A 24,781-nucleotide genomic window follows, 5' to 3' on the forward strand; every position below is an offset into this window, starting at 1 on the left:
TCTTTACTTCATACAAACCCCAAATTTATTAGTTTGAAAAAAAAAAGATAACATGCCCCTCAATACTGTAACACGTCTGTTCCGACTCTACCGATGTGAGTGTGAGTGTTTATGTCGAAATGTTTAAGTGAGATATAAAAATATGGTCAGCTTGAAAACGCGAACCAATACTGTGACGCTCAGTATTTTTATGTGGTAAGAGGAAATGGTACAACACACACAAAGAGGGCTTGTAAGTTCACATTTCAGTCTGTCTGCACTGTAATGGTAGCAACGCAAGAACATAGGGATTATTATGCCACACAGTCCTAGAACAAAACAATGCATCACCCGTTGTAAGCCATTTCATTGGCTATACTTATTTTCTTACCGCGTTCGCTTCGAATTGACTTGAGTAGCTATTCAGACAGTGACGAGAATGGCCATGCTTTACTGGGTCTATCCTATAGGCGATTTATATAAAAGAAATATTTTTTAAAATTAAACTAATGCAAGAACAATCGTACCATGGGCGATCCCATGGAAATTGTGTCCGTCTTATTGCAAAATACATCAACATTTAATTTAACCGTGCAGATTGCTAGAACAAACCTCTGATCATATACATTTTGAAAAGTGTTGTGTGACACGGATTGCCATTGTCGCTTGGTGTCTGCTTTCTTGTTCGAAAAGAGATCGTTTCGTCTTGACTATAAAAATTTAATTTGACTAAGTTTTACGCACTACTTGAACTCATACATTTACATTGTACGTGTAAGCCGTCTTTCTCAGTTTTCTGGAAGTTCGTTTTTGCGTTTCTCAGATGTGATACTATTTTTTATGGACCGAACGAAATTTCTTTTGGCGTGAATCAGGACTCGTGGTTTTGTGGCATAATTGGAGAGCATTGATTAAAGCTCAGTTATGTCGTCTTCGAAATCGCTGACACGGATTTGAGCTAACACTTCAGGTCTTGTGTGAGGCGACGCGGCACGTCATTGCCTTTTACTTTCTCAATGAAATCGTTTCAACTTATTGCAAAATTACATTTGACTAGGTTTCATGCGCAGCACGTCACTGTATATAGGGAGAGTGTCTTAGCGTCAGAGTATTCATTCCAGTCTCAAACGATCAAGAAGATGGAAGAGTCAGCACAGATCGACCTGCTGGTCAAATATATGCTAAAAGCCATACGAAAGCATAATTCACAGGCGAAAGTGGCAACAAAACTTACCCTTTTGGTCGTTGATTTGACGAGAGTCATACGAAAGTGTGTAAGTGCTGATGAAGTTTGCTATATCTGCAAAGGTAAATGGGTATTTGTCTCCAGAATACCTGCTTCGTCTAAGAAAGAGAGACAAAAGTCAAGATACCTAATATCGTTGTCAGGAGAAAGGACACTGGAATTCAGAGTGCCCTACGAGAAAAGAGAAGAAACAAAAACAAGACGAAACAGAGAAGAGGGATTCAGAAGAAGAAGAAATTGAAGATGATGAAGAACTTGTGCCAGTAAAGACATGGAAATGGAAAAATTGACAATGTGAGCCGATGCGTTGGCCCTGATGTGAAATTTCATACTACCTTCTAAAAGAGAATAGACCAGAAAGAAAAGGTAAGTGTCTCTTGGTCTTGACATTGTATAATAAGGATGGCGTGTTTTGTTTTTACTCACACTTTATGAAATTGTGCTCTTTCACCTCTCTCTGGATCATGTTTTAGTTAGAATTGAAATGGAAGGATGTTTTTCTTCACGCACGCTCTTTAGGCATGCAAGTCGGTAAACAATAGTCAGTCTATTCATCCATCATTTTGTGTCTTGATGTTTCCTAAATCACACACTGATGCCATAAAATAACGGGTTAAATGGGTTTTGTAGTGTTGGGAGTGGGGGGTGGGGTGTAGGTGTTTGGCAGAGTTGGTCATTGGAGGTGAGGGCTTAGGTGCTTTCAAAAAACTTTTTCTTCTTCACTCTGTGTTGATAGTATATTTGGGGTTTGTATGCGTTAGCGACGTTGTGTGAATAGTATATTTGGGGTTTGTATGCGTTCGCGTACGTTTGTGTGGATAGTTTATTTGGGGTTTGTATTATCTCCCTTCTGTGTTGATAGTATATTTGGGGTTTGTATGCGTTCTCGTACGTTTGTGTGGATAGTTTATTTGGGGTTTGTATTATCTCCCTTCCGTATTGATAGTATATTTGGGGTTTGTTTTTTCCTGTTCCCTCTGTGTGTGTGTGTGTGTGTGTGTGTGTGTGTGTGTGTGTGTGTGTGTGTGTGTGTGTGTGTGTTCGCGTACGTTGTGTAGATCGCATATTTGGTTGTTTTTTTCTTCTTCCTCCCGAGTGTGGATAGCATATTTGAGGTTTGTATGCGCTCGCGTACGTTTGTGTGGATAGTTTATTTGGGGTTTTATGCGTTCGCGTACGTTTGTGTGGATAGTTTATTTGGGGTTTGTATTATCTCCCTTCTGTGTTGATAGTATATTTGGGGTTTGTTTTTTCCTCTTCCCTCGGTGTGTGTGTGTGTGTGTGTGTATGTGTGTGTGTGTGTGTGTGTGTGTGTGTTCGCCTACGTTGTGTAGATCGTATGTTTGGTTGTTTTTTTTTTTCTTCCTCCCGAGTGTGGATAGCATATTTGGGGTTTGTATGCGTTCGCGTACGTTTGTGTGGATAGTTTATTTGGGGTTTGTATTATCTCCCTTCTGTGTTGATAGTATATTTGGGGCTTGTATGCGTTCGCGTACGTTTGTGTGGATAGTTTATTTGGGGTTTGTATTATCTCCCTTCTGTGTTGATAGTATATTTGGGGTTTGTTTTTTCCTCTTCCCTCTGTGTGTGCGTGTGTGTGTGTGTGTGTGTGTGTGTGTGTGTGTGCTCGCGTACGTTGTGTAGATCGTATATTTGGTTGTTTCTTTCTTCTTCCTCCCGAGTGTGGATAGCATATTTGGGATTTGTATGCGTTAGCGACGTTGTGTAAATAGTATATTTGGGGTTTGTATGCGTTCGCGTACGTTTGTGTGGATAGTTTATTTGGGGTTTGTATTATCTCCCTTCTGTGTTGATAGTATATTTGGGGTTTGTATGCGTTCGTGTACGTTTGTGTGGATAGTTTATTTGGGGTTTGTATTATCTCCCTTCTGTATTGATAGTATATTTGGGGTTTGTTTTTTCCTCTTCCCTCTGTGTGTGTGTGTGTGTGTGTGTGTGTGTGTGTGTGTGTGCGTATGTCTGCGCGTGTACGTTGTGTGTGTGTGGGTGGGTGTGTATTGGTCTCTGTTTGTCCCTATAAAAACTCACTTTATCCCTATCAGATACACTCTACCTACTTACCTGCAGTAGCGTGTATTCAGGTCAGCCACTTGCAACACTGTTGACATTTATCCCCTAGTGTTCAGTACAGTGACGTCACTGACGCTGGAAATTTCGAGACTATAAATATGGACTTGGGGATTTCCATAGGTTGTAGCTATACATATGTACTAGAGTTCATAAACAGGAACGTCACTCAAGCTGAGGCTATAAAATGATAGTGGGATTTTCCAGAGGAATAACCCACAAGTTGTAGTGTAAATAGATAGTGGGATTTCATAGGAATTTTAGCTGATTATAGCTATAAATAGATACATGGGTGTTTATCCACTATCGTCACACAAGTTGATATTGTAAGTAGTTACTAATTTTATCCATTTTAGTCTAAACCATTGTAACTTAATTTTCGGGGATATGTTTATTTTCCTTTAAATTCTGGGACAATTTCGTCATTTTAGCGTTACTTTTAGTCACATCCATTTTGTCGTTGAACATTTCCTTGATTATAGCTATTTATAGCATCATTACAGTTATGCAAATTTTTGAACACCCCAGCAAGATTTCAGGTCTTGGTAATGCTTTATATATAAATCTCACGCTTGTACTAGTGTATGTATGTCTCTGTCTCTGTTGTGTTTGACCCTCTACCATCATTGTCCCTAGACAATCCCACCATGTTCAATTCCCCTTGACGCTATACAGACCCACCATGTTCAATTTCTATATGTTAAATTCCCCTTGACGCTAGACAGTCCCACGATTTATTCCCATGTTCAGTTTCTTCTTGTCCCTATGTTCAATTTCCCCTTGTCCCTAGACAGTCCCACGATCTTTTCCCCTGTTCAATTCCCCTTGTCCCTAGACAGACCCAAACTCTATTCCCCATGTTCAATTCCCCTTGTCCCTAGACAAGCCCAAACTCTATTCCCATGTTCAATTCCCCTTGTCCCTAGAAAAGCCCAAACTCTATTCCCCATGTTCAATTCCCCTTGACGCTAGAGTGGCCCAGGGTTTTTTCTCCATGTTTAATTTCCATTGACGCTAGAGTCGCCCAGGGTTTTTCTCCATGTTCAATTTCCCTTGACGCTAGAGTGGCCCAGGGTTTTTCTCCATGTTAAATTTCCCATTTACGCTAGGGTGGCCCCCTTCACTACTATTGCGTCCCTGAAACTCGAACATACTGCTTAGAAAATTGACTTGGAAACACTCAAGGATTTTAGCCATTCATTAATTCATTCGTTATATCTTCCATAAGGAGATTTACAGATACATGCATGCCGAACAAAAAGAACATAAAATCACTTGTAAATAATATACAAATATACAAGGGTTAGCATTTAGGTCATCTGTAATGTGGATGTTTCTCTGTAATCACAACTCGAGAGTATTAATTTTATCCTGCATGTAGGACCTATAACTCCAATTGCCTATTTCTTGGTTCATTCATCATACTCACGTGACCTATGTTAAAAAAATGTCATTTATAATAAATTAGAAATAAGTGTTACAATTAAGGAAAGGAAAAATATGTTTTCGATATCAGAACAATGAACTGGAATAAAAAAGTGCGAAAACGGTAAAGCTGATTTTCATCCTAGGGTGTATCAGGGGTAAGTCTGAGTAGTTTCAGCAGCTGGAACGCATCACTACCGTGTAGGGCTCAGCCAAACTGATCATACATATACGACCTGCCTCGTACAAATGCATGTTTTCCCAACACATTGAAGTAGGTCAGTATAGATATAACGGTACGAATTGTACCAGCCCAGGTGGGCGGAGCTTAAGGTGTAGGAACATTGTATTCAAAAATAAAGAACAACACTAGCTGTGATTGGTGCATTATGTAAGAGTTGTACTTTCTGTTTGGCTTAAAAAAAGGTCAAGCCTCTTGGCAACACGTGAGATTATGTTAATTCTGATCTAGATCATATTTTGTATTTTTTATGATTTTTTTAAAATGTGGTACACATGGCTGAAAATGTGACTGTTGTAACTAGATAACTCTTACAAATGTCTAGTTCCAAAAGAATTATCTCTCTTAAATGCAATGGAGTACCTGGTTTTGTCCTTGTCAAATTGACAGTCTAACATTGCTCTCTATGACAGTGTGTGACATGCATGCTGAGGTAGGATATAAAGTATATTTATTTCACAAAGCATTAGCATTGAGGTGTATGGAAAAACAATTGGTACCTTGATACCTATGTTGGTGACCGCATTTTTAACAGATTAAAACCACAGGGGCTCGTATCGTTGCTTACAATTAACCTGTCATACATGTACCACGTATCATTGTATAGTACATGTATGACAGGTAAATTGTAAGCAACAATACGAGCCCATGTGGTTAAAACACAGTTTTTGTAAGTCTCATTTTGGCAAGCTTGGTGCATATATTTATTACAAAATTGGGCAGGAACATCCTCCTTGATTATTAGATTACTGCATGTGTTTGAACTTTTGTATAATGTACACATCTTTATACTCTTTGAATACATTCCATCGCTTTAAAATGTTGCAAAATACACAAACACACGCGCACGCACGCACACAACTTAATTGTATATATTTATTTGGAGATGGAAACGAAATCCGTGCTGACTGCAATCTCATACGTTCAAAGATACGCATACCAGTTAATGTAGTTCTCATTTCTGTTACACCATGATATGGTTATGCAACTGGCGATGATGTGACTTTTGATGTACGTGTCGATAAAAGCAAATCAATACAAAGCTTAGCATTATAAAATTCAATTAAATATGAATTTAAACTTACATTAAATTACGTATCACAGGTTACATTTAAGACAGTGTCCTGTAATGAAGCAATTATATTATGTTTATTCTAGTGGCAGATCCAGCGAGTGTGGAGAGAGTGGAATCCCAATTATTATACTTTTCAGTCAATACAATGAGGTAATAACGAATCCCACTTCTAAATAGTAAACCCTAGTTGGAAATAAATTAGAGATCCGACTCCTCGGTCCATTTTCATTATATAAGTTAAATGCTTCTTAGGACTGTAGATCATTGCCAGTGAAAGGCAATCATACGTAACACATAAATCATGGTAAAGACATTATAATATGAACATGACGTGGCCTGAATCTTTTGTATTCAATCACACCTCACTCTTCTCGTACAATGATTTAACGTGTCCTTCAAACAAAAGTAACGACTCTGTTTGTCTGACAGATATTGGAATTTTGTTCGATAGACTAGACACAGAACTATAGAAGCATAGAACTACAGCTGGCCGAGTTTTAGGTATGTTATTTAATTAATGTGTGACATACGGAGTACATATACGTGTCATGGCGATTAATATTCATAATTGTAACTATCATCATGTAGTTCCACTTTTCTCCCGAACAGAGATTGAGCTAAACTGTGCAATGCCGACTTTGAAGTTTAGAGTTTCCTTTTAATCGGAGGGGCTTTTGCTTCCTTTTATCTGCTGGGGGGGGGGGGGGGGGGGCTAGAAAAACGTTGTTGAAATTTATATCGAAATTTACAGTGGTAAATATTAAATTTATCAGTTACAAATAGGTTTAAAGTCAATACAAAGGTTGTTTTCTCTTTTGATTTTTATATGCTAATTCAGGGATATGTTTGAATAATCGTGGCATATGGCATTTTATAGCGGAATAAAGGAATGTCTGATGCAATCACCGTATCAAGTCTCACTGACTGGCAGTTCAGATGATATAGACCGTTTCAAAGTTTCATATGAGAAAATTACTGAAGGTGATATTCGTAAATACACAGTACTAAAGGATATTAGGACCTACATATAATGATTAAATTGTGATGTGGAAGATGATTCAAATAAGCCACAAAAATACTGAGCCCTAACAATAACTTCTTGTGAATGCCAACTGCTTTTGTTTTCAGTGAATTCAGTAATAATACTATTCTTTGCAGTTTTTTACATCTGCATTTTACATATCGTGGACTAGTAACGTGTACATATTTACATATCGTGGACTAGTAACGTGTACATATTTACATATCGTGGACTAGTAACGTGTATCGTGGACTAGTAACGTGTACATATTCAAGCAGGCAATACAACTTTTGGATAAATCATCAGTCATCTGTGGGTGCAATTGTCAGTCAAGTATCATTGTTATGATGTCATGATTGTGTCCGGTAATGCTTATTCGCAGTAAATCGCCTTACACTGTATTCTGATTTAAGACTTTAAATGCATTCATCTAAATCTTCTTTAGCCATCACCTACGTCGTCTTCTACCATGTTTACAACGGAACCTTGAGCCGATATTGTTAATAATAATAATAATAATAATAATAATAAAAATAAATTAATAATAATAATAATAATAAGAAGAAGAAGAAGAAGAAGAAGAAGAAGAAGAAGAAGAAAAGAACAACAACAACAACTATTGGACGCTCATATTAGATGAAAAATTGGCATCAGTTTCAGGAGGAGGTGCAATAACTATACTTTCGAGATGGCCGTAGTAGCTACTATATTGGATGTAATATCGTCACTATTTCCTTTAAAACAACATCTAGATATCACAAAATATGTTTTGATTTTGTTAAGATGTTAAGACCCTATGGCAATACTATGACCATTCATTTAGGAGTCCATGGCGATATGACCATTCTTTAGGAGTCCATGGCGATATGACCATTCTTTAGGAGTCCATGGCGATATGACCATTCATTCAGGAGTCTATGGCGATATGACCATTCATTTAGGAGTCCATGGCGATATGACCATTCATTTAGGAGTCCATGGCGATACAGCCATTCATTCAGGAGTCTATGGCGATATAACCATTCATTCAGGAGTCCGTGGCAATATGACCATTCATTCAGGAGTCCGTGGCAATATGACCATTCATTCAGGAGTCCGTGGCAATATGACCATTCATTCAGGAGTCCATGGCGATATGGCCATTCATTCAGGAGTCCGTGGCAATATGACCATTCATTCAGGAGTCCGTGGCAATATGACCATTCATTCAGGAGTCCATGGCGATATGACCATTCATTCAGGAGTCCGTGGCAATATGACCATTCATTCAGGAGTCCGTGGCGATATGACCATTCATTCAGGTGGAGCAGTGATGAACATATTTTCAAAATGAATGCTATGGTGGCCATATCTTATGTCAAGTCGACATCTTTTATATTTAGTCAACTATATTTAGTTAACTAGTCATCACAAGAAGTCTTCTGGTAAAAACTCCATGTTGATAAATAACTTTCCATTTAGAAAAGGTATCAAATACAAGAAATTAAGATGTCCTCCATGGCGCCTATATTTATTGTAAATCGGTATAATTTTCGTTACGAACCAGCTAGACATTATAAGAAGTTTGCCGGTGAAAACCTTATTTCAATACGGCCATCTATTTAGGATAAGCAGCGATAATATGATATTTAAAGTATCCACCATAGATGCTGTACTGAATGATAGACTGGTGTCATTTTCATTTAATACCAGTTAGATATCATTAAAGTCTTTCCGTGAAAACTCCATGTGGATGCAACCATCTGTACAGAAGTAGTGGCGATTAAAAACACAATCATAATTACTTTTTTGCTGTTTTACAAATTATCACGAGAAGCCTTTCAGTGAAAACCAGATGTCAATATGTCCATCACATTTAGTAGGAGTAACGATAAAAAGTTTTCAAAAAAGTCGTCATAGCATCACATTTGGATATCAGATAGGTATCATTTCACTCTCAGTGAACCGGACATCGTAAGAAGTGTTTTAGTGAAAGCCCCATGTCGATAGGACCATAAGTTTAGGCTAATACAACCATTTTGAACATTTTGTCATCACTACTACAGTGATAACAAAAGCTTCAAAATGGCTGCATAAGAAACCATACTGGGTGTCAGAGAGGCACAATTTTCGTTGAGAAGCAACTAAATCGTTGGATGAGTGCCTGTAGAACTTGGTGACAATCTTTAAGTCTAATTGTTCTAGGAGGAGTAGTGATAACAAATTTTGCTATGAACGCCAGATGCCAAATGACGAACGGCACGCATAGTCCACTTGAAAAAGTAAATTCCTATCCCATCAAAGCCACTCCAGATTTGAGTATGAGTATGATACTGTATATGAAATTCTCTCCTCAGATATACGTTCATTTAGATTAACATTTTTTTAATAAATAAAAAAAAAAACTTTTTTGGTAACGGCATTTAAGGAATGTTAAACACCGTGGAATTCAGTACTGGTCCCTCATCGGCATTTTTGTAGTCCTGCATGGCGCCATTAGTGTTCCAGAGTCTGACTCGCCACCCTGTCCTTCCCCCTAGCCCCGAAGAACTACTGTTGAATTCAGTATAGTGTAGTTTTGTACCATTATTTTGCGCGTAAACACACACACACGCACACACACACACACACACACACACACACAGATTGTGCTTGCGCGATCTAGCTCTGCATAACCCTTCGCTGCTGCTTTTGTCTTCATGATCTGACCGGTCCATGAATTTTAGTGTCGTTGTTGTTGTTGTTGTAGGGTTTAACGCCATTTTTTAGCACACGATAGGCTATACATGGCGGCCAGTATTAATGGTGGAGGAAGAACCCGGGAAAACCCCGGAAAGAACCACCGACCCACGAGAAGCTACTGACAAGCTTTCTCACATAACCCACATTGGCCGAATCGGAGACTCGTACCCATGCAGACAGAGGTGAGATGGCAAGGATCCGTAACGGAGGTCGCTTTAGACCACTCGGCGCCCCTGGATTTTAGTGATCTTCACAATGAATACCAAGTAGTGTTGAATTATACTTATAAAGTTCTCGAGTTAGAATACGACAACATTAAAATGAAGAGCAGCAGAGGGGGGGAACAGACCGAAACAGTTTTACAAGTAACCCCTTCCAGGAAACTATTCCTCGATAGAGGGCTTATTTCGACGAAATAAACCCTTCTATTCAGATCATAGAATAAAAAAAAATGTCCCCAAAAATTCGGAGAGTCTCTCCTCGAGAAATTTTTCGAATTTCCAGGGGAAAATGCAATACATTTCCGCTGGCAACTTGGTTTACTTCAATAAATCTGAAACAGTTTCCGTGGCGGGGTCGTCATTGAAAAATCCATGGTCGGTCCAGCCCCCCCCCCCCCTGCTGCTCTGGGAAATGAGTTTCCAAGAAAACATTTTTATGTTAGCGGAATTAAATCATTGACAAATAAATAATGGCAAATATCGGAGAAGCACTTACTACTAGATTAGCTCGAGAACGTCTCGAAGCAATTCAGAAATTTCTTCCTGTCCGTGATAGTGTCAGACAAAAATTACAACTAAGACAGCAAGCACGGGAAGGCTTTGCAGAATCCGCGGAGGAATTATTTAAACCCGTGACCAAAGCTACTGAAAAATCCGCAGCTGTTACCAAAGAGGCTTTAATAGAGCAAAGGAAAATTTTACAGGATATTTCAGCTGGACTTAAACCCCCGCCTCCACCCGATGAAGTTGTTGTGTCAGTACCTGCTGGTAAGCGAGTAACAGGGAGAATTACTGACCCCGCCAAAAGATTTACGCCGGATTATATTGAACTTCTTAAAAATGTACCAGAAGAGAAATTACCTGAGACAATACTGTTAGGATTGATTAAAAGAGATGTGTCTTTAAACCCAAAACACGGTTCTATGACAGATGATAATTTTATCAAATATTCGTATCGTATACGTGAAAATAAAAAACAAATCAGCAGGGACGATACAAAATACGATAGACTTGTAAATGCTATACGTAAACTTGAAATTCCACCATCGCAACCTCAAGAAGAAAAATCACCGTTGCAACACACACAACGACAACAATATCCTTCACGGCGAAGAGCAATAGATCCTGACCTAACTCCGTTAGGTGAATACGAGGCTGCATCTGAAGGAAGTCCACGCGGCCAAAAATCCAAACAAACTAGGTCGCCGATAATTGACCTAACAACGTCTCCTGAAAGTTTGCCGCAAGACATTTTATCCCCAAGAATTGTGCCACCAACGACGACAGGAAAGGGTTTAGGATCCGGTTTTATTGCTTGCCCTGATAATATCGTCAATGACGTATCACGGTTGGAAGTTCTCATCGGAGGAAGACGTGCCGGAAACAACTCTCCGGAAATTATAAATGAAGCCGCAGATATCTGTCAGAGACTATTTCAGCGTGGCATTATGGATATCGGCATTTACCGGGGACTCATTGATGAACTCGCGGATGGTTACTACAGCGACTAGCAAATTTAGTTAGAGAAACAATAATTAAATAAAATGATCGTGCACAATTCTCAACCTAGACACGCTAGCGTGTTACCAGTCCGCGTAGTGAACTCGCGATTACCAGTCTACAGAGCAACCTACGGAGATGGTCTCGGTGATACAGTTACTGGTTTGTTTTCAAGAATAGCCCCTAAGGTGTTACCGATTGCAAAACAATTGTCGATGAAAGCTATTGATGTTGTCAAGGATAAAGCCCTTGGATCTGTTGGTGATCTCGCCGGGAAGGCATTCGCGTCAATCAAGGATAGACTGTTACGGTTAACTCGTAGATCAAAAAAACCGCCACCGGTGAAACTGGCCAGTACTGAACTTATGCCCGCGGACGTCAGTAAAGTAATAAATCAGGCTGCCAATCAAAAACTTGCAGAGCTTGTAACCCAAACACCCGAACAAATAAATACAAGCCTGATATCAGGAAGCGGATTTCGTTTTAGAAGACAATAATTTTATATAAAATGTTTAAACCTATATCTGATCCAGCGTTCGACATGGATGCACCAACACTAAAAGATGAGTCCGTGCGCGATTATCAGTATTATTCTTATGAGGCAACAGTACCTAATCAACGCGGACGAATTGAATTACGAGTCCAGGATACAAGTAGATATTTCCTGCCCGCTGAAGCATTTCTTGAAGTCACGGGTGAACTTGTAACAGATGTTGCCGCTAATACAGCATACGGAGCTAATGTTCGAGTTGGTTTTGTTAACAACGGTATCATGGCGCTGTTCAAAAGTGCTTCATACAGCATTGACGGAAGAGAAATTGAAATAATTCAGGATAATGTTGACGTTGCTACAACAATCCTGGGATTAGCGAGATACTCAGATGATTACACTAGATCAGCTGGTCCGACTATGATGTTCGCTAAGGATAATTCTGATCATCCTGAACACAGATCTGCTATTCAAGTACAAACAGCACGAGGCACTGCTTCAGACCCACAACCGGCTGGATTTGCGGCCAGGCCAGGTGCTGATTTTTCAATATTAAGGCCTAGTCCAGAGTACAATTTAGGTTTTGCTACGCGTAAATTAATGTTATCAGGTGAACGTAGGAGATTTTCATGCGCAATTCCACTGTCTCACATCTTTGGATTTTGCAGACATGTCAGAAAGGTTATTTTTGGAGCCAATCATACAGTTGTACTTAACCGAAAAAGTGATGACGTTGACGCCATCTGGCGAGAAGACGGTGTTGCTGGCGGTAAAGTAATATTATTCAAGCTTGCTTTGTGGATGCCAGTGATGTCCCCATCGATCACTGAAGAGCAACGATTACTCTCTTTCATGGACACAGGCGGTAAATCACTGATATCGTGGTTAACAACATCAACAGATTCCATTCAAGGTGCCGGTCTCGGGCAGTTTACGTGGCACATAGCATCACAACAGGGAATATCAGCGCCGCGACATATTTTTGTTGCACTCCAGCAAAATGCGAGGTTGACTTCCCAACTACAGAGTCATATGATATTTGACAAACTTAATGTCTCTGAGGTTTCGCTGCGAATAAACGGGCATCAGGAACCATCCGAGGATATACTGATAGATTATACAAACAATCAGGTCGCGCGTGCGTATCATCGTTTGATGACATTTATGGGACGTGATCAAAATATTGATACCGGGTTGCAGATATCACAACTGGATTTTACAACGCTGTATCCGATTTATTACTTTTCGCTGGAACATTTGGATCTAACAAAATAATCTGTCGTTGATATACACTTCAAGGCTAACGTGGGCGAGTTTCCCCTCGGCCCGCCTGCTGGTTTTAGAGCTGTCGCGGTTATACTCTCCGATAAAGCAATGCTGCTTGAAGGTGTTGGCGGACGAATGAGAGTTATTGACGCTCCCGTAGAAAACATGTGATGTTTTCCAAAAACATGCAACAATTAGATTAGTTTCTGAAATATAATGTCATACAGTCACGTTAACGTCACCTTGACTTCCGGTCAAACGAAGAAATTGCAATCGAAGAACGCAAGCACGTGCGGGACATCAATAACACTAAAACGAGATCAGATTACTGGTGGTCCAAACAAATTGTCGTTGACTAATACTCAGCTTAAACATTTTAATAAGGCACTAACAGCAAAAACCGGTGTCCGACTTAATTTCTCTGCTGCAGCTATCAAGGACATGACTAAAACCGGTGGAATATTTCCTCTTCTCGCAGCAATACCGGCGTTGATTGCCGCGGCAGCACCAGCCGTAGCAAAGGCAGCAGCACTTGGTGCAGTTGGAACCGCAGCTGGAATGGCACTAAAGAAAGCAACCGGACACGGGTACAAAAAAAAGGGGAGATCCGCTCGCGGATCAGGGCTAACACTACCGGGAACTCCCGCATCCTGGTATCCAAAAAATCTCTAGCACGGAACCACTCTGTGTCCCCGATGAGTAATTTTGATTTACTCGATGCTGTTAAAAAATTGCGCATAAAACATTTCAGAGGAGTATTTATGCGAGATCAATTACCGCAACAACCGAATAATCCAGAAACTGGCATTATCAATCTCGACAACAAAGACGGTCCTGGAACTCACTGGGTTGCTTACGCGATCGATCCACGCGGAATTATTTATTTCGATTCGTACGGTTTAGCACCGCCAACTGAGTTTCTCAGGTATGTCCGCGGAGTGCCTCGCACTCTCAACAGCAGATTTTTTAATGTTCCAGTGTGGCAGTCGACGTTACCAACACAAACATTAGTTGATCCGCCCATTTGTGGGAACGAGGTTTTAAATGTTCTTGATGCAATCTCAAGAAATCCAGCAACTCCTCCTCATAAAGTAGTGTATGAATATACCGCATCGAGAAATGCTAGCATTTGAAAAACAGCAATAAGAATAATGGTGGATATTTACGGAAGACCTTTCACACGAAGAGGTAAACCAAGCACAGATGTTGATCTCTCAAAATATGCGACCCGAGATGAAGTCGATAATCTTTTGAATCTAGCCGGAGTTGACTCAGATGAAGTTGCTGTTTTTCAGGACAAGCAAGGAAAACTAAAAACTAGCAACATCAAGTGGAATGATTTAATCCGTAATGTTCGTACAGCTGTCCCTGGTAACTTTCCCGTTTTTACTGACCGTGGTAGCATCAGGGATTCAAGTATATCGAACAAAATCATCAAAGACATCAACGATGAAATTAAAATGTGTGTGAAAAAAACCGGTGACACAATGACAGGAGAACTCAGCATGAGCGGCAACAAAATAACCATTCTAAAAAATCAGGAAGGTCTCGAAGATGCCGCAAATAAACAATACGTCGACACGCAGTACCAACTCGTTGCTGGCCTAATCATCGACAGAGTAATAAAATCCGGCGACGTAATGACCGGCGAACTCAGCATGAGCGGCAACAAAATAACCGCGTTAGCGAATCCCGAATCCGACCAGGATGCGTCAAACAAACAATATGTGGACATCATCAACGGTAAACTAAATACGCTGCGGTCAGAGTATGATGTTCACGTGAACGGGTTTAAAAGACTCCAAAGAAACTTTCAAAAAACTAGTGAAACCGTGGATAAGTTCTTTGGGCCTCCTCCAGTCGTCGATGTAAAACTCGCTGATGTAAAGACCGACATTAACACGATCAAACAAACACAGCAGGATATCGTATCGGGTATTCCTGATATCGTTAACAAAACCAGTTTGATTAAAGTTCCCACTGGAGTTACTCCCGGGCATATCACCAACATCGTATTCACGGTATCATCGGGATTCGCAACATGGTCACGACAAAATAACACTATCAAATATACAGCAACAGCCACCGGTGTTTACAGGTTGTCTGTGTTTTCAGCCGCTAAATTTGAAATCTTCACAACATATCCTTGGAGACATTCCACCGATAAGTATTCGGGGGTTTGCACTGTAATACTAAACAGCGGAACCGAGGAAACATTTATGCTTGAAGCCGACGACGATAGTTTAACAGCAACATCTTACTGGTTTTGTTTGGAATTCGTCGCTGCAACGCCTCAATTGGTTACCGCGTAATTGAAAATCGGCAGCGATTTTTAAATAAATGTCAACGTTGAAATCCGAAGGATTTCCAGATGCTCAACAATATCGATATAATCAAGTCCGTGAGTGGCAATCTGAGTTAAAAACTGTCATCGAAGTAACCAGTCGAAAGGTAAAAAAATACCGCAGACGCATAACAGTGTTAGACATTATGGTTTATTCAGTATCTGCCGTTGTTGCATCCGCGGGAGTAATACTATCAGCGGTCACTCCGGTAATTGCAGTCGCGGCCACAATCTCTGTTTGTACGACCACTACCGCGGCAGGAGTTTTCGGCATCATAGCAAAAAAAATATCCTCGTGTGCTAACACAAAATTACACGATTACACGACAAAATTAAATACAGCCACGACCGCATATCAGAAATTATCATCACTGATATCATCATCGTTAGACGTGCAGGGTAGCGACGCCGCGTCGATATCAGATTCTGAATTCAAACTAATGTCAGATGCGTACAATGACTATTTGAAAACTAAACAAATAAATAATGTCAATAGAACTGCTTCAACAAATAGTCACAAACACAACACCGGTAAGGACCACAATGATCTCAGTGTCCTCGACTAAACCAGAATTTGGTATTAATTTTCGAACTCCAATTCCAGTGAGTGAAATCGCGTTGGCAAAGCTCAGCGTGTATCACAGCTGGCCCAATATCAGGTCGGCATCATTTGGTGATCTGCAGCCGAATAATTCGTTCGTGTTCGGGAAACCCAGCGCGGACCCGGAACAGGGTGAACTTGAATGGGATACAATTACGCTACCCACTGGGAGTTATCAGATCGAAGAAATCAACAATGAGATACAACGCCAAATAAAACGAATCACCGGCAAGGAAGCCAAAATATCTGTGACCGCGCACGAACCAACGCTGTCTGCGGTCATTGAAATCTCAACACCGGGATACGCCGTGGATATTTATAGCAGCTCAATCCGAACAGTATTAGGATGGCCACAAAAACGACCCGAGGTCGAACCGGGTCCACCAAAACCTAAAAAATCGGATTTTATGACCGATAAGGAAGAACTACACGACCTCGTGTACGGCAATTATTTATTATTTTCAGATCAATTACAATCAGGAGAAGCCTGGTTTACAAAATCAGATAGACACCCCTTGGAAATAATAGAGGCAGCTTTCAAAGGCGGGGAATACCATCTTTACCTTCCAGAAGATATAGAAACTCGTTATTTTATTCCGATCAAACAAGCACATAAACAACAGCTAGAACTGTTGCGAGTATATTTTCAAGATTATATTTCTGATTTAACAAGTTCGCGCAATAAAATTATCACAGCCATAGAAAAACTAAACAAACTCGCATCCGCGATGGAAATTATAAATCAAAAAATAATTCAGAATCTACTGGATTACAAAGATGATTATGGAAACCAAAAAAGATCGGAGTTTGCAACCCGATTTGGTATTCCGGTGAAGGATATTCCAGATTTTAAACTTCCTGGATATAACGCGCACACGCTGAGAAAATCGGTCTCTGATCTTGTCGCGGAATCTTTCGAAGATATTTCTGCCACGTACGCGCGAACACTACCACAACCTGTTATTCTCAAGCACGACAACAGTACAGCATCCGATGGCAGACACATCTCACCGGGGATCGTAAATATCACAGATGTTATCGCGGTCAATCTTGTATGTGACGTCATCGACGGTAGCTACAGCGCTGGCAGCGCTAGCGCTGACACAACTACGGCCCAACAGGGGTTTATCCTGTATACGTTCACACCAAAAGACCCCCCTGGTTTTCTGATTGTGCAAGAACCAATCAATCCGGTCTATCTGCGGTGTCATACCGTGTGGTTGTCAACGATAAATTTCAAACTCACCGACCAGAGGGGAAATTTGTTGGACCTGCGTGGCGAGACTGTCTCCGTGAACTTACTGGTGAAATCCTAAAATGCTCTCCCCGGTGGTTATCAAAACCGGCATAAGTTATCGTTGGAAACTCAAAGAGTTTCTCCTCGAAGAGTTTCTCGTGCTAGCGCGCATTTAAAAAAAACGGTTGTATATAATGTATCAATGTGAATACATTCACGCACGAGTTCATATTCATGATAAGCAAATTCTTTACGAGGCAATAAAAACCGCATTCGGACAGACATTCCCAGAACAGTATTTCCCCGTTAAAATAATCGTTGACGTGTATGGTGACGAAGACTTCTTGTTAACTCCGTCACAATTGACTTTGTTACAGCAAAATCATATGATCATAGTTTGGTGTCAACGAGAACAGATTATGAACTATTCTCATTGTTGTATTGATGCTGAAGCGCTTAAGCAAATCCTGAAAATCTGAAAACGCCCCTGGAACCGTTAACGGTTCCCAGGCAAAAAAAAATAATACACTTTTTTTTTACCCGGAATTCATTCCCGAATGTGCTTTACATTTCCACGCTGGCGAGGAAATTCATTCCCTGGTTCAGGTTCTACTTTCGGGTGTGAGTCACACGCGGTGGTATTTATACTTCTTCGGCGTCACAAATACTAGTATTTTCAGGCATTTCCGCGTCTAGATTCTTTATATACCCTTTTAACAGTCTCACCCTGGTGTTAATTAATTTTCGAGTCTCATACTCTTGTGACAATCCAAGACGAATCTTCTCAACTGCATGGCACAGTGGAATAAATTCAGATACCTGATTTTCAGTTATCCCGGCAAGTGATCTGTAAACACGATCCTGTACATTTTTAATGAACCTATATCTGGCAGGGAGATTGTTCTTCCCCAACCGTGATAGCTCATTCAGGGATTCAAAATCTGACATAATTGTTTCAGTGTCTAGTAAAATATTAAAACCTCGCTGTTGTAATTCTTTAATTTCAACAAGTATGGTATTTATGTTTTCGTGATTCATATTATTATATATTTTCATATTTTTAAATGCATGAGAAGTCCCTTGGACTTCCAGAGAAATGCTTTACTGGGCGATGCTAGCATCGCCAAAACAAAAACACACATAGATAGATAAGCGGTTATCACTTACCCGGTACTCTTCACCGGGTTACTGTTCTTTGTTAGGATTTTTTTTTGTGATTGCATTTACAGGTCTTATATTGAGTTATCGTTGTTTGTGTCAATGATATAACAGAATGAAATCTTCTGTTTGAGCTTCTTGGAAAATGCTGTTTTGTAGATCCCATCTGCGACATGCTGTACAGCAGGTGGACAAATACCGAAATACCTACCGGCGGCGTTTATTGACTGGAATACAATTTCTTCACCTGTAATTGCGTTTATAGATTTAATAGCTCTTCTTGCAACTGTTTTACAACGCCCTGTGTTACCCAGTAGGCAGTTCTTGCTCTGAGTGACCACGCGAAGATTGTTTATAGAGTTATCAAGTATGTTACCGTTAATGTGATCAATGACAAAACCCTTAGGGATCACTCCAAAGAAACATTCGTAAATAAAACGATGACATAAATACCTCTTTCCGCACGTGGCAGTAAATCTTGAATAACCACCATTATCAACTCCACCAACTGGTCGTCTTCGCGTGCAGTGTCTCACTATGCCATCTCGGTTTGCCTCATAATTTGGAATAGTTGGATGTGGGACGAATTCTTGATTCATTATACTATAAGCAAATCATTTGTCTAATTTGTCTGAAAACTTATTTATGTAATCACGCTCCGAGAGAGTGTTATCACAGTCTGGATATTTTTTATCATAATACCGTTTTAGTTCTCGATAGCGTTTTCCACCACACGCTGAACATAATTGCGTTTTTCCTCGTACTCCAATGCCGCATCTGATACACGGTATCGGTCCTAGACTTCCCCCGCGGACCTGTTGAGCATGTTGTCCACAGTATTCGTGTCTGCATGGTTTGCTACACGGCGCTGATGAATTTAGTTTAATCCACTTGCATCGGTTCATTATATATAATATTTTTGTCTATTTAAATACTTGTCTTAATTATAATATGGAGGAATTTGAAAGACTATCCAGAATAAAACCCGTATCAGGTTCTCGATTCGATCTTGACCGGTTAACCGCTGATCCACGACGAAGAGAGTTAGCAACGGTAATTGGTGTTATCAAGAACGCCAAAGAAGAGTTTCGTCGTGATGGTGCCGCACACACGTGGTCTTCGTATAAAATTATCCCCGACGCGGGCATTTCTCGTGGCCGTATCATTGATGCTACCATGAACGATACAATCGCGCGTAACATAATTGGGTATCTCGACGATAGAAGATATTTCATACAGATAAAATTTATTGTTGGAGTCGACGACGGAAAGTGGATTATCAGAGACAAACTAGACCCTGTTCTTGATGCCAAGGGGGTTCGTGGAAAAACCGTTCTGTTAAGTAAAGACTCAAACCCGGGAGTACTTGTTGGGATTGATATACCATATTATGCCAGAGCGTATCCTGTGACCGCAGTCATTTATGGAATTTATCCGATGAAGAAACCAAGCGTTGATAAACTCAAACCGATGAAGGTGTCGCCGTTGACAGAGTCAAAGATGAATTGTGTAGCTGAGCGAGTAATGGAACATTTTAAAAATGCAATGCGAGGAAACGGCCTAACACCGCTAAGACAAACTAAAATAACAGCGTGGGCGACACGAGTAGCGGATAAAGGAGCGTCAATAAATGATGTTGCTGAGCTAGAGCGATTACTAAAATTTCCTATAACGGTTTCATCGTTAACCGGTGAGGTATTGTATGAGTGTAAATACAATTCCCGTGGAACACCAATAACTATTATCGATCATAACAGTCACGCCTGGACTGACTCGGTTAGGATCTTCCCGCGAGACCGTGTTGTGAAGTATTATCCGGAATTGCCGAGCAAGGGAACCGCTAGCGGGGAGAGTGCGAGGCACTCCACGGGTATGTTTGATTTTATTTATCAGATAAGTAAAACCGATCCGGTGTCTGTGTGGTTATTCAGAAGTAGTGAAGATGGAGAATATGATCAGTTTGTGAGACCCGACGGGGAAATATATAGAACAACGGCGTTACAGCAGGAAATGAAAAAACTCGCAGAAAAATATCATGCGGGCAACACTGATACATTACTGACACACTGTTTTACTGTCCCGGGTGTTGCCGCACATGTAGCCCGGGAACGAAATTCATGGAGACCAACTCCGAAAAGTTTTCTTGCGGATATCCAACAGAGCTGTGTTGAATACGGACACGGCGGTTTGTGGAATACTCGATATGATCACCGCGGTATGATATCCGTGGACATGACGGCGTGTTATCCAGGAAGTTTCCTTGGGCGTGGAGAATGCAGCGAATATTTTAAACGGTTTGGCCACGTTACAAACTCGATGACAAGAGTTGCTGTAAACGGACCATTGCCTGATTTTGACTTGACCGGATTTGCTTGTGTGTCGTCGTTTAAATTCGCTAAGGATTTACATCCTGTGTGTTATGTTTGGTTTGGCAGACATTTCGTTGAGAAGCGATGGGCACCGATAGTGTTATTGCGATACATGCTTGACAGTCGAATACTGTTGTCGCTGACGGTCAGCGAAGCGATTATATGTTATTGTCGTCAAACCGAAGTTTGGTTGCCAACTCCAACGCCGGTTACGTTAGAAGAAGTCATCGAAGATTGGTCACGAGAACATCCGGAAACTTCTATCGACGCTATCATCAAGAAAGCTCCTGAAGTACTTAAAAACAAACTCAGAAATGACGAAAGCACAGCAAAAGATCTAGGACGAAGAATAATAGGGAAATTCACTCAAGGTGGAGCGTATGATCATAAACAACATCACAGTCGATTAATCATGGACAAGACTGAATTGGATCTTGTTGTCGCTGATGCAGCCACGAACAACATGTTCTGTAACCGCGAAGATGTGTTTCTGTCAAACGGGGAAAAACTAGGGACTGTTTTTAGTTATATCGACGGAGAATCATCTCAGTACACACATTTGAGATCTTCGATGCTAGCTTATGTATCCATAAATTTGTTGTCGATGATTAATAGATTCCCTGTTGTCGCAGTGAGAGTTGCAACGGATTCATTTTATATTGATAAAAAACACTCAGCGCTGTTGGATAATGTTATATCGGATGATCCATCGTGGGGCTCGTGGAGAATAAAGAATGAAATGTTACAAGGATATTGTGAATCAGCTGACGTTGAAATCGTGGATGAGTATCGCAGCGCAGAAATGTCTTCGACGGTTTCGTTGTCTCCGCCGGTGCACGATCCTGTTACAAGACACAAAACAGTTTATCTGAACGGCCCTGGTGGTTCTGGTAAAACAACTCGGGCGATTGAATTATTTCGCGGTTCTGACTTGGTCGTGCTGACTCCCACACACAGACTTGCCAGGGAGATGAGACAACGGGATGTTAACGCGTGCACGTATCACAGTTTTTTCAAATACAGCGGCGGCACGTGGACACCTGAACGAATGGGTAAGAAATATATTCCCGAGAAAATAATCTGGGATGAGATAGACACTGTGCCGTTAGATATATTAAAACAGTTTCTGGATTGGTTGCTAAAGAAAAATACCGCAGTGGTGATGTGCGGCGATCATGGTCAACCACCGCCATTTACAGGTGAATCTCCACACGAGTGGCTGAAAACTTTTGTAGATTATTATGAGGAAATAACTAACGATCACAGAGCACTCGATGAAACGCTGAAAGAGTTTAAGACACTGATCAGGCTACAAACCAATAAAGTCCAGTGTGAGATAATGCGTGAAATAATTCCAGAGACTTCGCTGAGCGACTTTTGGAAAATGTGGAAACCAAGTGATCTCATAGTGGCAAGTAGAAAAATAGTCAGGGACACACTTCAGCAGCGGTTATTTCAGTTACATCAGAAGAAATTTCCCATGTTGCCAGTGCCGTTGTGTTATAGACCAGCTGATACGCGATTGCAGAATATTGATGTTGATATTCCAGGAAAATCGGAAAAACAAAATTTAGTATTAAATGATATTGTTATCGTTGATGTTGATGCTGTCGAACAGGCACTGAAAATGAGCAAATCCCCGTGGACGCTAGGATACGCTATGACCATCCACAGTTCGCAGGGACTAACTATTTCAGATACAACAGTTTGGATTGTTGATGATCGCATCGAGTGGTCAAATTTAGTTTATTTAGCCGTGTCAAGAGTAAGAAGGATAGCTCAGTTACAAAGAATTGTATTAGATGATGTTATCAACGACAGCATCAACAGATCAATCGCTGATGATACAATAAGAAAGAAGTTAGCCGGTTACAAACAGAGCGACAAAAAAAATGGTAGAGAGTTTGATCCCAAACAAAGTTTGGATGTTGAATTTGTAATACAATTACAACAACAGCAAAATAATCACTGTGCGAGTTGTAATTGTTTATTGCTGTGGCAGTATTCGAAAAACGACCCAAGACAATTTACCGTAGATAGAATAGATAGTAACCTTGGTCATACACGTGAAAATGTGATGTTGACCTGTCTTGAGTGTAACCGACGCAGGGGGGTTGCTGCAGTTATTTAAATGATTGAATCACTTCAGTGCGGATCACTTTAGTGCGAATCACTTTAGTGCGAATCACTTTAGTGCGGATCACTTTAGTGCGGATCACTTTAGTGCGGATCACTTTAGTGATCGGGGTGGTAATTGTGTATCCGTGGGAATCACCTGAAGTTGCTCGCGTGTGAATCCACGCTGAGGAGCAGTTGAATCTAATCTGTAGATTGCGTTTCTCCCAGTTGATCTTGTTATGCTGGATATCTTATGTGTAGTAACACTCCATGTGGGATCGGTTGCTCTTTTTTTTCCTCCTTCTAGTTCGCCTGGTTCGTATAAATACCTAACGGTGACATTACCCAGCAGTGGGGACGCTAGCGTCCCTGGCTGCGTTGAAACATGTCCGCGTTCACTGACGCGGGGTATATATTTTTTTGTGATTGCATTTACAGGTCTCATGTTTGTTGTTCTGGTAATTTCATTATTCAGCGCGGCTATCACGTTTGGCAGTCTTGCAACCCATTCACGAGATCTCGTATCGTAAATGAATTCCCTCGCGTACTGGTATCCGAATAATCTCTCAGCGAGTGTTCTATTAAATCGCTCAACAATTGCCTGATCCCGATGAATTTCAGTATGCCCTCGTCGTATAACAACGTTATGCTGCTTTGTCAGTAATGATACCGCGCCCTGAAATTCTTTACCAGGATCAACTTGTAATAATCGGGGCCAGCTTAGAGGTCCTCGCTGATAAATTCGTTTAAACGCAGAGGCAACTTCAGCGGCTGTTTTAGTCGCTAACGGTTCTGCTTCTTTGTATCTACTAGCAACATCAACTACTGTTAGCGCGTATTTGTATGTTTTTCTACGGACAGTATCATGAGGCAGGAATAGTATGTCAGCCTGATGAACTTCATTGGGCACACTAACATCAAAATGTGCAAAGTTGATTTGTCGAGGTGGTGGTAAGTAGATTTGCCATATTGCTTGTTTTGACAGCCATTTTTTGGCAACCTCGCGTGTTACTGATGCCGCGTTGGCGAGTTTATTAATTGCTGAGTTACCTCTCCAGTATCCGATTGGGGAATAATAAATCGCTTGCATTGGAAATGCTTCCATTGTTATTAATTATCCAGCGCCTAATGCTAATTTAGATTTCATCGCTGATCTTACTAACCAATTAGCGAGTGACTCCTTAAATGATTTATTTTTTATGGCGCTTAGTGCATGAATTAATTTCACATCCGCGATATGCCTGTCTTGTAGATCTTTACTTCGATAAGCAACATCATGTATGTGACACGCTGCGTCGATAGCGTTTATCGGATACTCTCCCGGTTTTGGTTTAGATTGTTCATCAAGTCTGATATCTAGTCGTGTCCCTGGACCGCAGTAATTGTATCCTGGGAGATGCTTTTCTCCGGGATACTTTGCCCAGGGAGTTCCGGGGAGCTTTCCAAGTTTGGCTGCAATGTCACCTCCGCTAAATTCTCGCTTTTTTTTTGAAATCTAAATTTTTTTGTGCCACATCGCGTACACTTACCAGAAAGTGCTTGTCTGTTATTTTTTGTTGTAATGGTTGTTAGATCATTCGTAGGGGTTCGTGCCTTACACTTCACACAATATAAATCCATAATTATTATTCTTTATATACAAATGGAAATTACAGATTTTTCTGCGACGCGAAGAAAGGAG

General features: G+C 40.6%; 1 protein-coding gene across 1 annotated transcript in view; it reads left to right on the forward strand.

Moving 5' to 3' along the window:
• The first annotated feature begins 6,405 nt into the window (after positions 1-6,405).
• LOC149794673 (sideroflexin-1-like) overlaps positions 6,406-24,781 on the forward strand; it is a 55,497-nt gene continuing 37,121 nt past the window's right edge. Inside the window, exon 1 of the mRNA XM_089964282.1 lies at positions 6,406-6,555. The gene's annotated coding sequence lies outside the window, so the exon portion shown is untranslated. The remainder of the gene's footprint in view (positions 6,556-24,781) is intronic.

This window comes from Sinohyriopsis cumingii, chromosome 7 (assembly GCF_028554795.1).
Source record: "Sinohyriopsis cumingii isolate HCF-2022 chromosome 7, ASM2855479v2, whole genome shotgun sequence".
NCBI classification, from domain to species: domain Eukaryota; kingdom Metazoa; phylum Mollusca; class Bivalvia; order Unionida; family Unionidae; genus Sinohyriopsis; species Sinohyriopsis cumingii.